Raw genomic sequence first — 9,790 nt, 5'->3', positions numbered from 1 at the left:
CTTCAGATCGTCACAGATGAGCGCATTCCTGGTGTTCGTTCAGAATATTGAAATTAAGTTGTGCGATCTGATTGGAATAGTCTATAATATTTATTTGGATTTTTTCGCCAGCAAAGTGATGCTAATTAACGGGGGGGTCTTAACATCTTATGGCTGCAGGGACAGTATTAAGTAGCTTGGATGAAAGATGCCCAGAGGTGCCCTGGGTAAACGGACTGCTCCTCAGTCCCAGTTGCTAATGTATGCATATTATTGGTAGTATTGGATAGGAAACACTCCGAAGTTTCTAAAACTGTTCGAATGATGTCTTTGAGTATAACAGAACTCATATGGCAGTCAAAAACCTGAGAAGAAATCCAAACAGGAAGTGGGAAATCTGAAGGTTGGTCAATTTTCAATGTTGCACTTCCTAAGGCTTCCACTAGATGTCAACCGTCTTTAGAAACTTGTTTGAGGATTCTGCTGTGAAGTGGGGGTTCATAAGGGCTCTTTGAGCCAGGTGTCTGGCAGAGTGCCACAGGCTCTGAGGCGCGGTCACGAGAGAGTTAGCTCTCGTTCCATTGCTTTTCTACAGACATAGGAATTCTCCGGTTGGAACATTATTGACGTTTTATGTTAAAAACATCCTAAAGATTGATTCCATACATCGTTTCACATGTTTCCATGGACAGTAACGAAACATTTTGACATTTTGTCTGAAACTAGGGAACGCGCTTCATGACTTTGGATTTGTTTACCAAACATGCTAACAAAAGTAGTTCTTTGGACATAAATGATGGACATTATCAAACTAAATCAAACATTTAATGTGAAACTGGGATTCCTGGGAGTGCATTCTGATGAAGATCATGAAATGTAAGTGAATTTTTATAATGCTATTTCTGACTTCTGTTGACTACCCAATATGGCGGATATCTTTTTGGCTGCTTTGTTGTCTGAAAGCTGAACTCAGATTATTGCATGGTTTGCTTTTCCCGTAAAGTTTTTTTGAAATCTGACACAGCGGTTGCATTAAGGAGAAGTGTATCTATATTTCCATGTCTAACAATAATATTTTCATCGACATTTATAATGAGTATTTTTGTAAAATGATGTGGCTCTCTGCAATATCACCGGATGTTTTTGGAACTAATGAGCGTAACGCGCCAATGTATTCAGAGATTTTTTTTTATAAATATGCACTTTATCGAACAAAACATATATGTATTGTGTAACATGAAGTCCTATGAGTGTTATCTGATGTAGATCATCAAAAGGTTAGTGATTAATTTTATTTATTTGTGCTTTTTGTGACTCCTCTCTTTGGCTGGAAAAATGGCAGAATTTTTCTGTGACTTGGCTCTGACCTAACAAAATCGTTTGTGGTGCTTTCACTGTAAAGTCTATTTGAAATCGGACACGTTGGTGGGATTAACAACAAGGTTACCTTTAAAATGGTATAAGACACATGTATGTTTGAGGATTTTTAATTATGAGATTTCTATTGTTTGAATTTGGCGCTCTGCACTTTCACTGGCTGTTGTCATATCAATCCTGTTAACGGAATTGCAGCCCTAAGAAGTTTTAAGCCCTGCTTCTGAAGGAGAATGCATTTTGTTGTAACTTCGGGTTCTTGTTTCCAAGCTCCTAGTCTATGTTCCGTACGCTATAGACGCTGTGTGTTGTTTATATAGACTGTATTTTTTATATTTTACCATTATAAACCATACATTATGTTTCATATGGAGACACCACCACCTTAGGTGTAACCATGTTATGTCACACCCTGATCTGTTTCAGCTGTCTTGTGCTTGTCTCCTTCCCCCACCTGGTGTCTCTCATTTCCACCATTATCCCCTGTGTATTTATACCTGCGTTTTCTGTTTGTCTGTTGCCAATTCGTCTTGTTTTGTCAGGTCTTACCAGCATGTTTCTCGTTTCTCCTGTTCTTAAGTTTTTATTTTATAGTCTTCCCAGTTCTGACCTTTCTGCCTGTCCTGACCCTGAGCCTGCCTGCCGTCCTGTACCTGCTTGACTCTGACCTGGTTTACGAACCTCTGCCTGCCCCATTGTTATATTAAATATTCTGAGAATTAAACTATCCGCCTCATTCCTGAAATGTTCTACCCGTGTATGATAACAACCTGAGCATAAATACAGAGTTTAAAATACGGTGGGCCTAGCATGCTAGAAGCTGAGGCTATAACAATTCTCCAACATCATGAAGCATGTCACCTTAATTCAAACAACAGCTGAGTTACTTCACTAACGATTTGTCTGAGAGTATGTCTACTCCCGACAAGCATGTGAGCAACCCGAATGCCGCCTGACTTGGTAGTTAAGTCACCTATCAGAGCCTTGTGATTCTGAGACTCACTGGTCTCTATTTATACAAGACTTAATTTCAGCTAAATACTTACAAAGTTAATATTGACCAGACATCAAGTGTTAACACAATGTGTTGTTCAGTGCACTGACTTGTATCTTTCTCCATGTTTGCTACTCACATAGTGTGCTGTGTTCAGACAGTATGTACAAAACATACAATATAGGGTTTTGTTGAAGAGACCGAGAATGGTTGAGGGACAAGCTATTGGTGTTAAGAATATGAAAAGCAATGAAACAATACACAATATAATGAAGTAATTCAATATTGAGTAAAAATTAAACACTTATGTTGATTGAGATCAATTATTCAACGGGTGTCTATTCCACAAGTTACCACCGGCTAAATCTATGACAATAAAATGCCTATTTACTCCGTTCCATTTGACTGTGCAATCTACTGTCTCATCAGCCCAAGCAGGGAAGTTATAAACTTGATCCACACTAGCTGGGACAGAGAGACTGAGAAACAGCTTCTATCTCAAGGCCATCAGACTGTCAAACACCCATCACTAACAGAATGGCTGCTGTCAACATACAGCCTCAAATCTCTGACCACATTAATATATCTAATAAATGGATTTAATAAAAGGTATCACTAGCCACTGTAAATAACGTCACTTTAATAATGTCTACATATCCTACATTACTCATCTCATACGTTTACACTGTATTCTATACCATCTACTGCATCTTGCCTATGCCGCACAGCCATCCCTCATCCATATATTTATATGTACATACTCGTATTCATCCCTTTACATATGTGTGTATAAGGTAGTCATTGTGAATTTGTTTAGTTACTTGTTAGATATTACTGTACTGTCGGAACTAGAAGCACAAGCATTTCGCTACATGTATTAATATCTTATTTACCATGTGAATGTGACCAGTAACATTTGATTTGATTTGAAAAAGCATCTGGACATTATCTCACATTTTTTGGGGACTAACATTTAGTTTTCAACAGCAGAGATTTGTATAAAACTTACTGTCTGTCTCACCGACATTTGCAACATTGAATTTGAATATTGAAACAATCTCAAATTCAAATTGTCCCACAGTAATGAACGTGTAGTGGACGAGAGAGAGAGAAGCAGGCAGCGTTTCTCAGCCAGTTGTCATGACGTGGCCCTTTCTCGGTGTAGATCGTGGCTGCTTCCCTCCCCCTCCCCCTCTCTCCTAAACCAGGTTTAGTACCTCAGGTCATAAATACCGGGTAGAAACTTCCATGCAGTATGGAGGTAGAGAGCCTAGAGAGAACAAAGAAAGACTTGGCCAAACTCCTAAATACCCAAAATGGGAGAATTAAACAATATTTCTACTTTTGAGAATATTGGAATTGTCCATGGACACTTTAAGAGATACCATTATGTGTGTTTCCTGTCCTTTATGAGATCACCAAATTAAACACACTTTTCATTTGGTGATCTCATGAAGGACAGGAAACACACATAACGGTATCTCTTAAAGTGTACATTTCCCAGCTGTCAGGTTTACATCTAAATATTGTGAAACGTTTGTGATTAAACATAAAACTATTTGTGAAAAGATGTAATGTGATGTTAACCCATATTTTCTCATTTAGGTTTTCATATAAAGTTAACCAAGTCAGTAAACTATATCACGTGGAGCATTGACTACACGGCTGGAAATGGTTAAACTCTGAGACTATCGATCCCTACAGAATAAGAGAAAATCTTAGACGTATAATTACTAGTCTGCAGATAGAAATTATATACATCTAGAATGAGAATACTGACAACCGCCGAAGCATCTATTCTATAGGAACATTTCTGAATGGTACTCTAAAGTATCCATTCTAACCATTCACAATCACAAAAGACTTTGTTACTTCAATGAAAGTTAACCAGAGACTCTGATGAACCCTACAGGACGATCGAGTATTCCAAAAGAGAAGACAACAATGACATACGGGCGTAAATATATATACATTGCAATCATTCTCGAATGAGCAGCTGTTAATGTGTAGAGGATTAGCATTTCAATTAATATAATTATAGACTGTATGTAATGACTCCATTTTGTCTTTCACTATCTTTCTCAGTCCAACCACTTTCCTTTTGTCTACCAAGCTGTCATATCAGCTTAGACCACTAGGGACTTTTCTATCATTTTTAGTAGCCAATATCTAATGTTTGTTTATTATGTGTTTCTGTGATTATTTAGTTAGTAAATAAATAATTAAGCCAATTTGTATATTGCTGATTCCTAATTTATGCCAGGTCTCATGCAGGTCTCACCAAGAATTTTACGACGTTTGAAATGAGACTAACAAGGTAATAATAATACATTAATAAGAATGACTAATGAGAAACAACATTTATGAAAATATGTCAATCATAATTTTAAAATGTTAGTAAACCGTTGGTAAACCGTATAAAAGTGATAATCAATCATCCTATTTTTCCAACTTAAGTGAGGAAAATAAGAACAAACAAAAATGTAATTTTGATACTGTCGCAAAGCTAACTAAAAAGCAGCATTCCCCAAGAGAGGATGGCTTTCACTTCAGCATTGATAAATTCATTAACTTCTTTGTGGAAAAGATCATGATCATTTAGAAAGCAAATCACGGACTCCTCTTTAAATCTGCGTATTCCTCCAATGCTAAAGTTGTCCTGAGTCTGCACAACTCTGCCAGGACCTAGGATCAAGGGAGACACAAGTGTTTTAGTACTATACAGTGCCTTGCGAAAGTATTCGGCCCCCTTGAACTTTGCAACCTTTTGCCACATTTCAGGCTTCAAACATAAAGATATAAAACTGTATTTTTTGTGAAGAATCAACAACAAGTGGGACACAATCAAGTGGAATGACATTTATTGGATATTTCAAACTTTTTTAACAAATCAAAAACTGAAAAATTGGGTCGTGCAAAATTATTCAGCCCCCTGAAGTTAATACTACCAATATATCCTCCAAACATTGGCTTTTCTGGCATTATCACTTAATTATTCACCAGATTTACCAGTTGTGATTGTAGACATAGTGTGATAGGGTCACATATAGACAGTACTGTGACACTATCAATTGACCATTATTAATTTGAACATTGTATGATGTTCAAATGTTGATTGCACAAATGGATGTGATAACCATACAGATAGTGAAGTCCCATCCTCATCTGAATTATTTATATATCCACAGTACATGTATTGTAGGAAACTTTGCAAAAGTGGTGCCACATGGTCTAATTTCTAATGGTTTGGTACTCGCCTATGTGGTCAGGCTCAGAGATCTTACAATGGTCTGATTTAACCTCTCTTGGGTAGGGGGCAGTATTTTAACATCCGGATAAAAAGCTTGCTGAAAGTAAACTGCCTGTTACTCAGGCCCAAAAGCTAGGATATGCATATAATTGGTAGATTGGGATAGAAAACTCTAAAGTTTCTAAAACTGTTAAAATGAGGTCTGAGTATAACATAACTGATATGGCAGGTGAAACCCCGAGGACAAACCTTCTAAAAAAAAAGAATAATAATTCAGCCTTCCACTGTCCTTCATGTTTTTTTATGAGGTGAAGTCCTCCCAGATTGCAGTTCCTGTGGCTTCCACTAGATGTCAGTCTTCAGAAGGAGTTTCAGGCTGGTTTTTGGAAGAATGAGCTGGAAGTTGTAGTTTTTCTAAGTGGCTCCCATTTTGGCTGTTGTGTTTCCATGCGTGTTCTTTTTTATTTATCTCCAGTAATGAACATACTATTCTCCGTCTTAAATTTGATAGTTTATTTACATATTAGTGTACCTGAGGTTTCATTATAAACGTAGTTTGACTTGTTTGGATAAGTTTATTGGTAACGTTTGGGATTCATTTTGAATGAAGCGCACCAGCTAAACTGAGTTAAGGATATAATGGACTTTATAAAACAAAAGGACCATTTGTGATGTAATTGGGACCTTTTGGAGTGCCAAAAGAAGAGGAGCTTCAAAGGTAAGGCATTCCTTATATCGCTATTTCTGACTTTTGTGTCGCACCTGCCTGGTTGAAAAATGTTTCATGTTGTTATATGCGGGGCACTGTCCTCAGATAATCGCATGGTGTGCTTTCGCCGTAAAGCCTTTTCGAAATCTGACACAGCGGCCGGATTAACCTGTTGAAACTCCCCATCCCGGATCCGGGATCGTGACTAAAGCCTCAGGCTCATTAGCATAACGCAACGTTAACGATTTCTGAAAATCGCAAATAAAATGAAAATAATGCATCTGCTCTCAAGCTTAGCCTTTTCTTAACAACACTGTCATCTCAGATTTTCAAAAAATGCTTTTGAACCATAGAAATTGACTAATTTGTGTAAGAGTATGCTAAGCTAGCTTAGCATTTTGAGTAGCATTTAGCACGCAACATTTTCACAAAAACCAGATAACCAAATAAATAAAATCATTTACCTTTGAAGAGCTTCGGATGTTTTCAATGAGGAGACTCTCAGTTACATACCAAATGCGCAGTTTTTCCTGAAAGCGTCTGTGTGTAGGAGAAATCGTTCCGTTTTGTACATCGCATTTGGCTACCGAAACGAACCGAAAATTCAGTCACCTACAACGTCAATTTTTTTCCGAATTAACTCCATAATATCGACCGAAACATGGCAAACGTTGTTTGGAATCAATCCTCAAGGTGTTTTTTCACATATCTCTTCATTGATATATCGTTCGTGGAAGCTTGCATTCTTCTCTAAATTCCATGGAAAAATACTTGCAGCTGACTTTTGCGCACCAATTTCGGCGCAGGACACCGGGCAGACACCTGGTAAATGTGGTCTCTTATGGTCAATCTTCCAATGATATGCCTACAAATACGTCACAATGCTGCAGACACCTTGGGGAAACGACAGAAAGGGCAGACTTACTCCTCTCGCATTCACAGCCATATAAGGAGACAATGGAAAACAGAGCCTCAAAAATCCTGCTCATTTCCTGGATGCCGTCTCATCTTGGTTTTGCCTGAAGCTCACGTTCTAGGGCACGCACAGAAAATATCTTGGTAGTTCTGGACACGTCAGAGTGTTTTCTTTCGAAAGCTATCAATTATATGCATAGTCGAGCATCTTTTTGTGACAAAATATCTTGTTTAAAACGGGAACGTTTTTCATCCAAAAATGAAATAGCGCCCCCAGAGCATCAAGAGGTTAACAAGAAGTTAAGATTTATTTTGATGTATAATACTTGTATTTTCATGAACATTAAATATTTGTATAATTTGAATTTTGCGCTCTGCAATTTCACCAGATGTTGGCGAGGTGGGACGCTACCGTCCCACCTGCCCATAATTAAAGCCAGTTGGGGTAAAGAAGAGAAAAAGTAGTCTGAGAATGAACCCCTTGTTGGCTCGTACCCATACTCACTGCCCTATGCGCTGGCTGGCGCATAGGGCAGCAACAAAGGCCCTCATAATTAGGACAAGTAACAAACAAAAAAAAACTCTGAATTAGGGGCCGCAGTGGCTCATGGGTCTGTATGCCCACATCCATACTCTCCCCACCTTGCGAGCAAAACATTTTAGCCTCCCTCCTTGTGACAGTGAAGAGAAAAGATTTACATTTTAAAGTTAATTTCCTGCAATTCTGCACAACCGGGCTTAGAGAACATTTTAAACTTTTATAACTAATTTCATGCAGTTCCACTAATTTTGCCGTAGGGCAGAAAGAATGTGTTATTCTACAGCTAACATCCTGCAATTCTACACATTTTGCCATAGGGTGGAGGCAAATATTTGCAGTTTTTAATATAACTGATGATTAATGGGCCCCACCCCGGTCGGTAATTCGACCATGCTTACTACAAGTTTAGATAGCTGGCCGCTAGACTAACTTACCAATCTAAAAATAAATTGCTGACATGGGCAAATTGAGTGACTACTGATGCACAACCACATTTCAAAATTACACCTTGTGTATTCTATTAGTCTAACTCAACAGTAAGTTGAGACCAACTGAGTTTAAAAAAGGCTTTGTTTAAATTGGACTGCGGGCCTACAAAGGGGAGGCTGTAGACCAGTTGCTGATCAAAACAAGTGTCATTGTTCACATACGCATGTGTTGCCTACACCTCTTGGAGGAGGGAACTCAACACCCTGCTACACTCAACTCCCCGTGGAGTGAAAGAGGTATGTGATTGTAGGTGCAGGTAAGGATGACAGAGGCAGAGAATATTACTGTTTACTGGGAATTTATTTCCTTAACACGGTAATGTGGGGAAAAGGGTCTGGACGGAACCAAGGCAAATAAAGTTAAAGAGTCCTCTCTCCTACCTAACCTTCCTACCCACCTAACACCACCTGGTGCACTAACCAAAATACAGGGGGTGCTCTGCCCAGGTCTTACCTAGTGTGCATAGACAGAGTACATACTACGGGTATATGTATGCCCGCAGGCCTCTTGACTAAGCACTCCCAAGGTGCCTTACTCTTCCACCCCTGGAAACAAATGAAACAGAATAATAAACTTAAAGTGAACAACTTCAATAATCAAAAACACAGTCCTATTGGCGCACACTCATACCTCAGAAGTAGCAGCTACAAAATACTTTACAAAACCTGTCTCTGAGCAACAACCAACACAGGACATTCAAGAAGCTCACTTTCTAACAAAGGAACACTGGCTTTTCAAGCTGCAGAAGGAGTCTGTAATTTTAGACAGCTGTATCCCCGGACAAGAGGGCGGGGATCAGACCTCCAATCGTCATGAGGCAGACCAATCAGCTGCTTCGAATCCAGGAAACAATTTCCTGAAATACACACATATACACAAACAAACCCAAAACAACACAGAACCTGGGGAACGTAATACATGGTTAGCAGATGTTAATGCGAGTGTAGTGAAATGCTTGTGCTTCAACAGTGCAGTAATATCTAACAAATAATCTAACAATTCCCAACAACTACCTAATACACAAAAATCGAACACGTAATCTAACAATTCCCCAACAACTACCTAATACACAAATATACAAATCTAAACGGGCGAATGAGAATATCCCCATATAAGTATATGGATGAGTGATGGCCGAGCGGCATAGGCAAGGTGCAGTAGTATAGAGTACAGTATATACATGTGATATGAGTAATGTAAGATATGTAAACATTATTAAAGTGGCATTGTTTAAAGTGACTAGTGATCCATTTATTAAAGTGTCCAGTGCTTGGGTCTCAATGTGGGCAGCAGTCTCTCGGAGTTAGTGATTACTTTTTAGCAGCCTGATGACCTTAAGATAGAAACTGTTTCTCAATCTCTCGGTCCCAGCTTTGATGCACCTGGCACAGAAGTTTCTTTATTGCCACTCTCACAAAATTGGACAACCTGGTAGGTAAGTTTCATTACATGTGTTTCGGTGAACCACGCTCACATGACGCAAAACTTAGCTTGAGAGCCTAAAACATCCTCCCTGAGTTGACTCCCTTAACAATTGCC

The sequence above is a fragment of the Oncorhynchus masou genome, chromosome 24, assembly GCF_036934945.1.
Source record: "Oncorhynchus masou masou isolate Uvic2021 chromosome 24, UVic_Omas_1.1, whole genome shotgun sequence".
Lineage (NCBI taxonomy): Eukaryota > Metazoa > Chordata > Actinopteri > Salmoniformes > Salmonidae > Oncorhynchus > Oncorhynchus masou.
The sequence above is the reverse complement of the archived record's forward strand: the minus strand, read 5'-3'. Positions refer to the sequence as shown.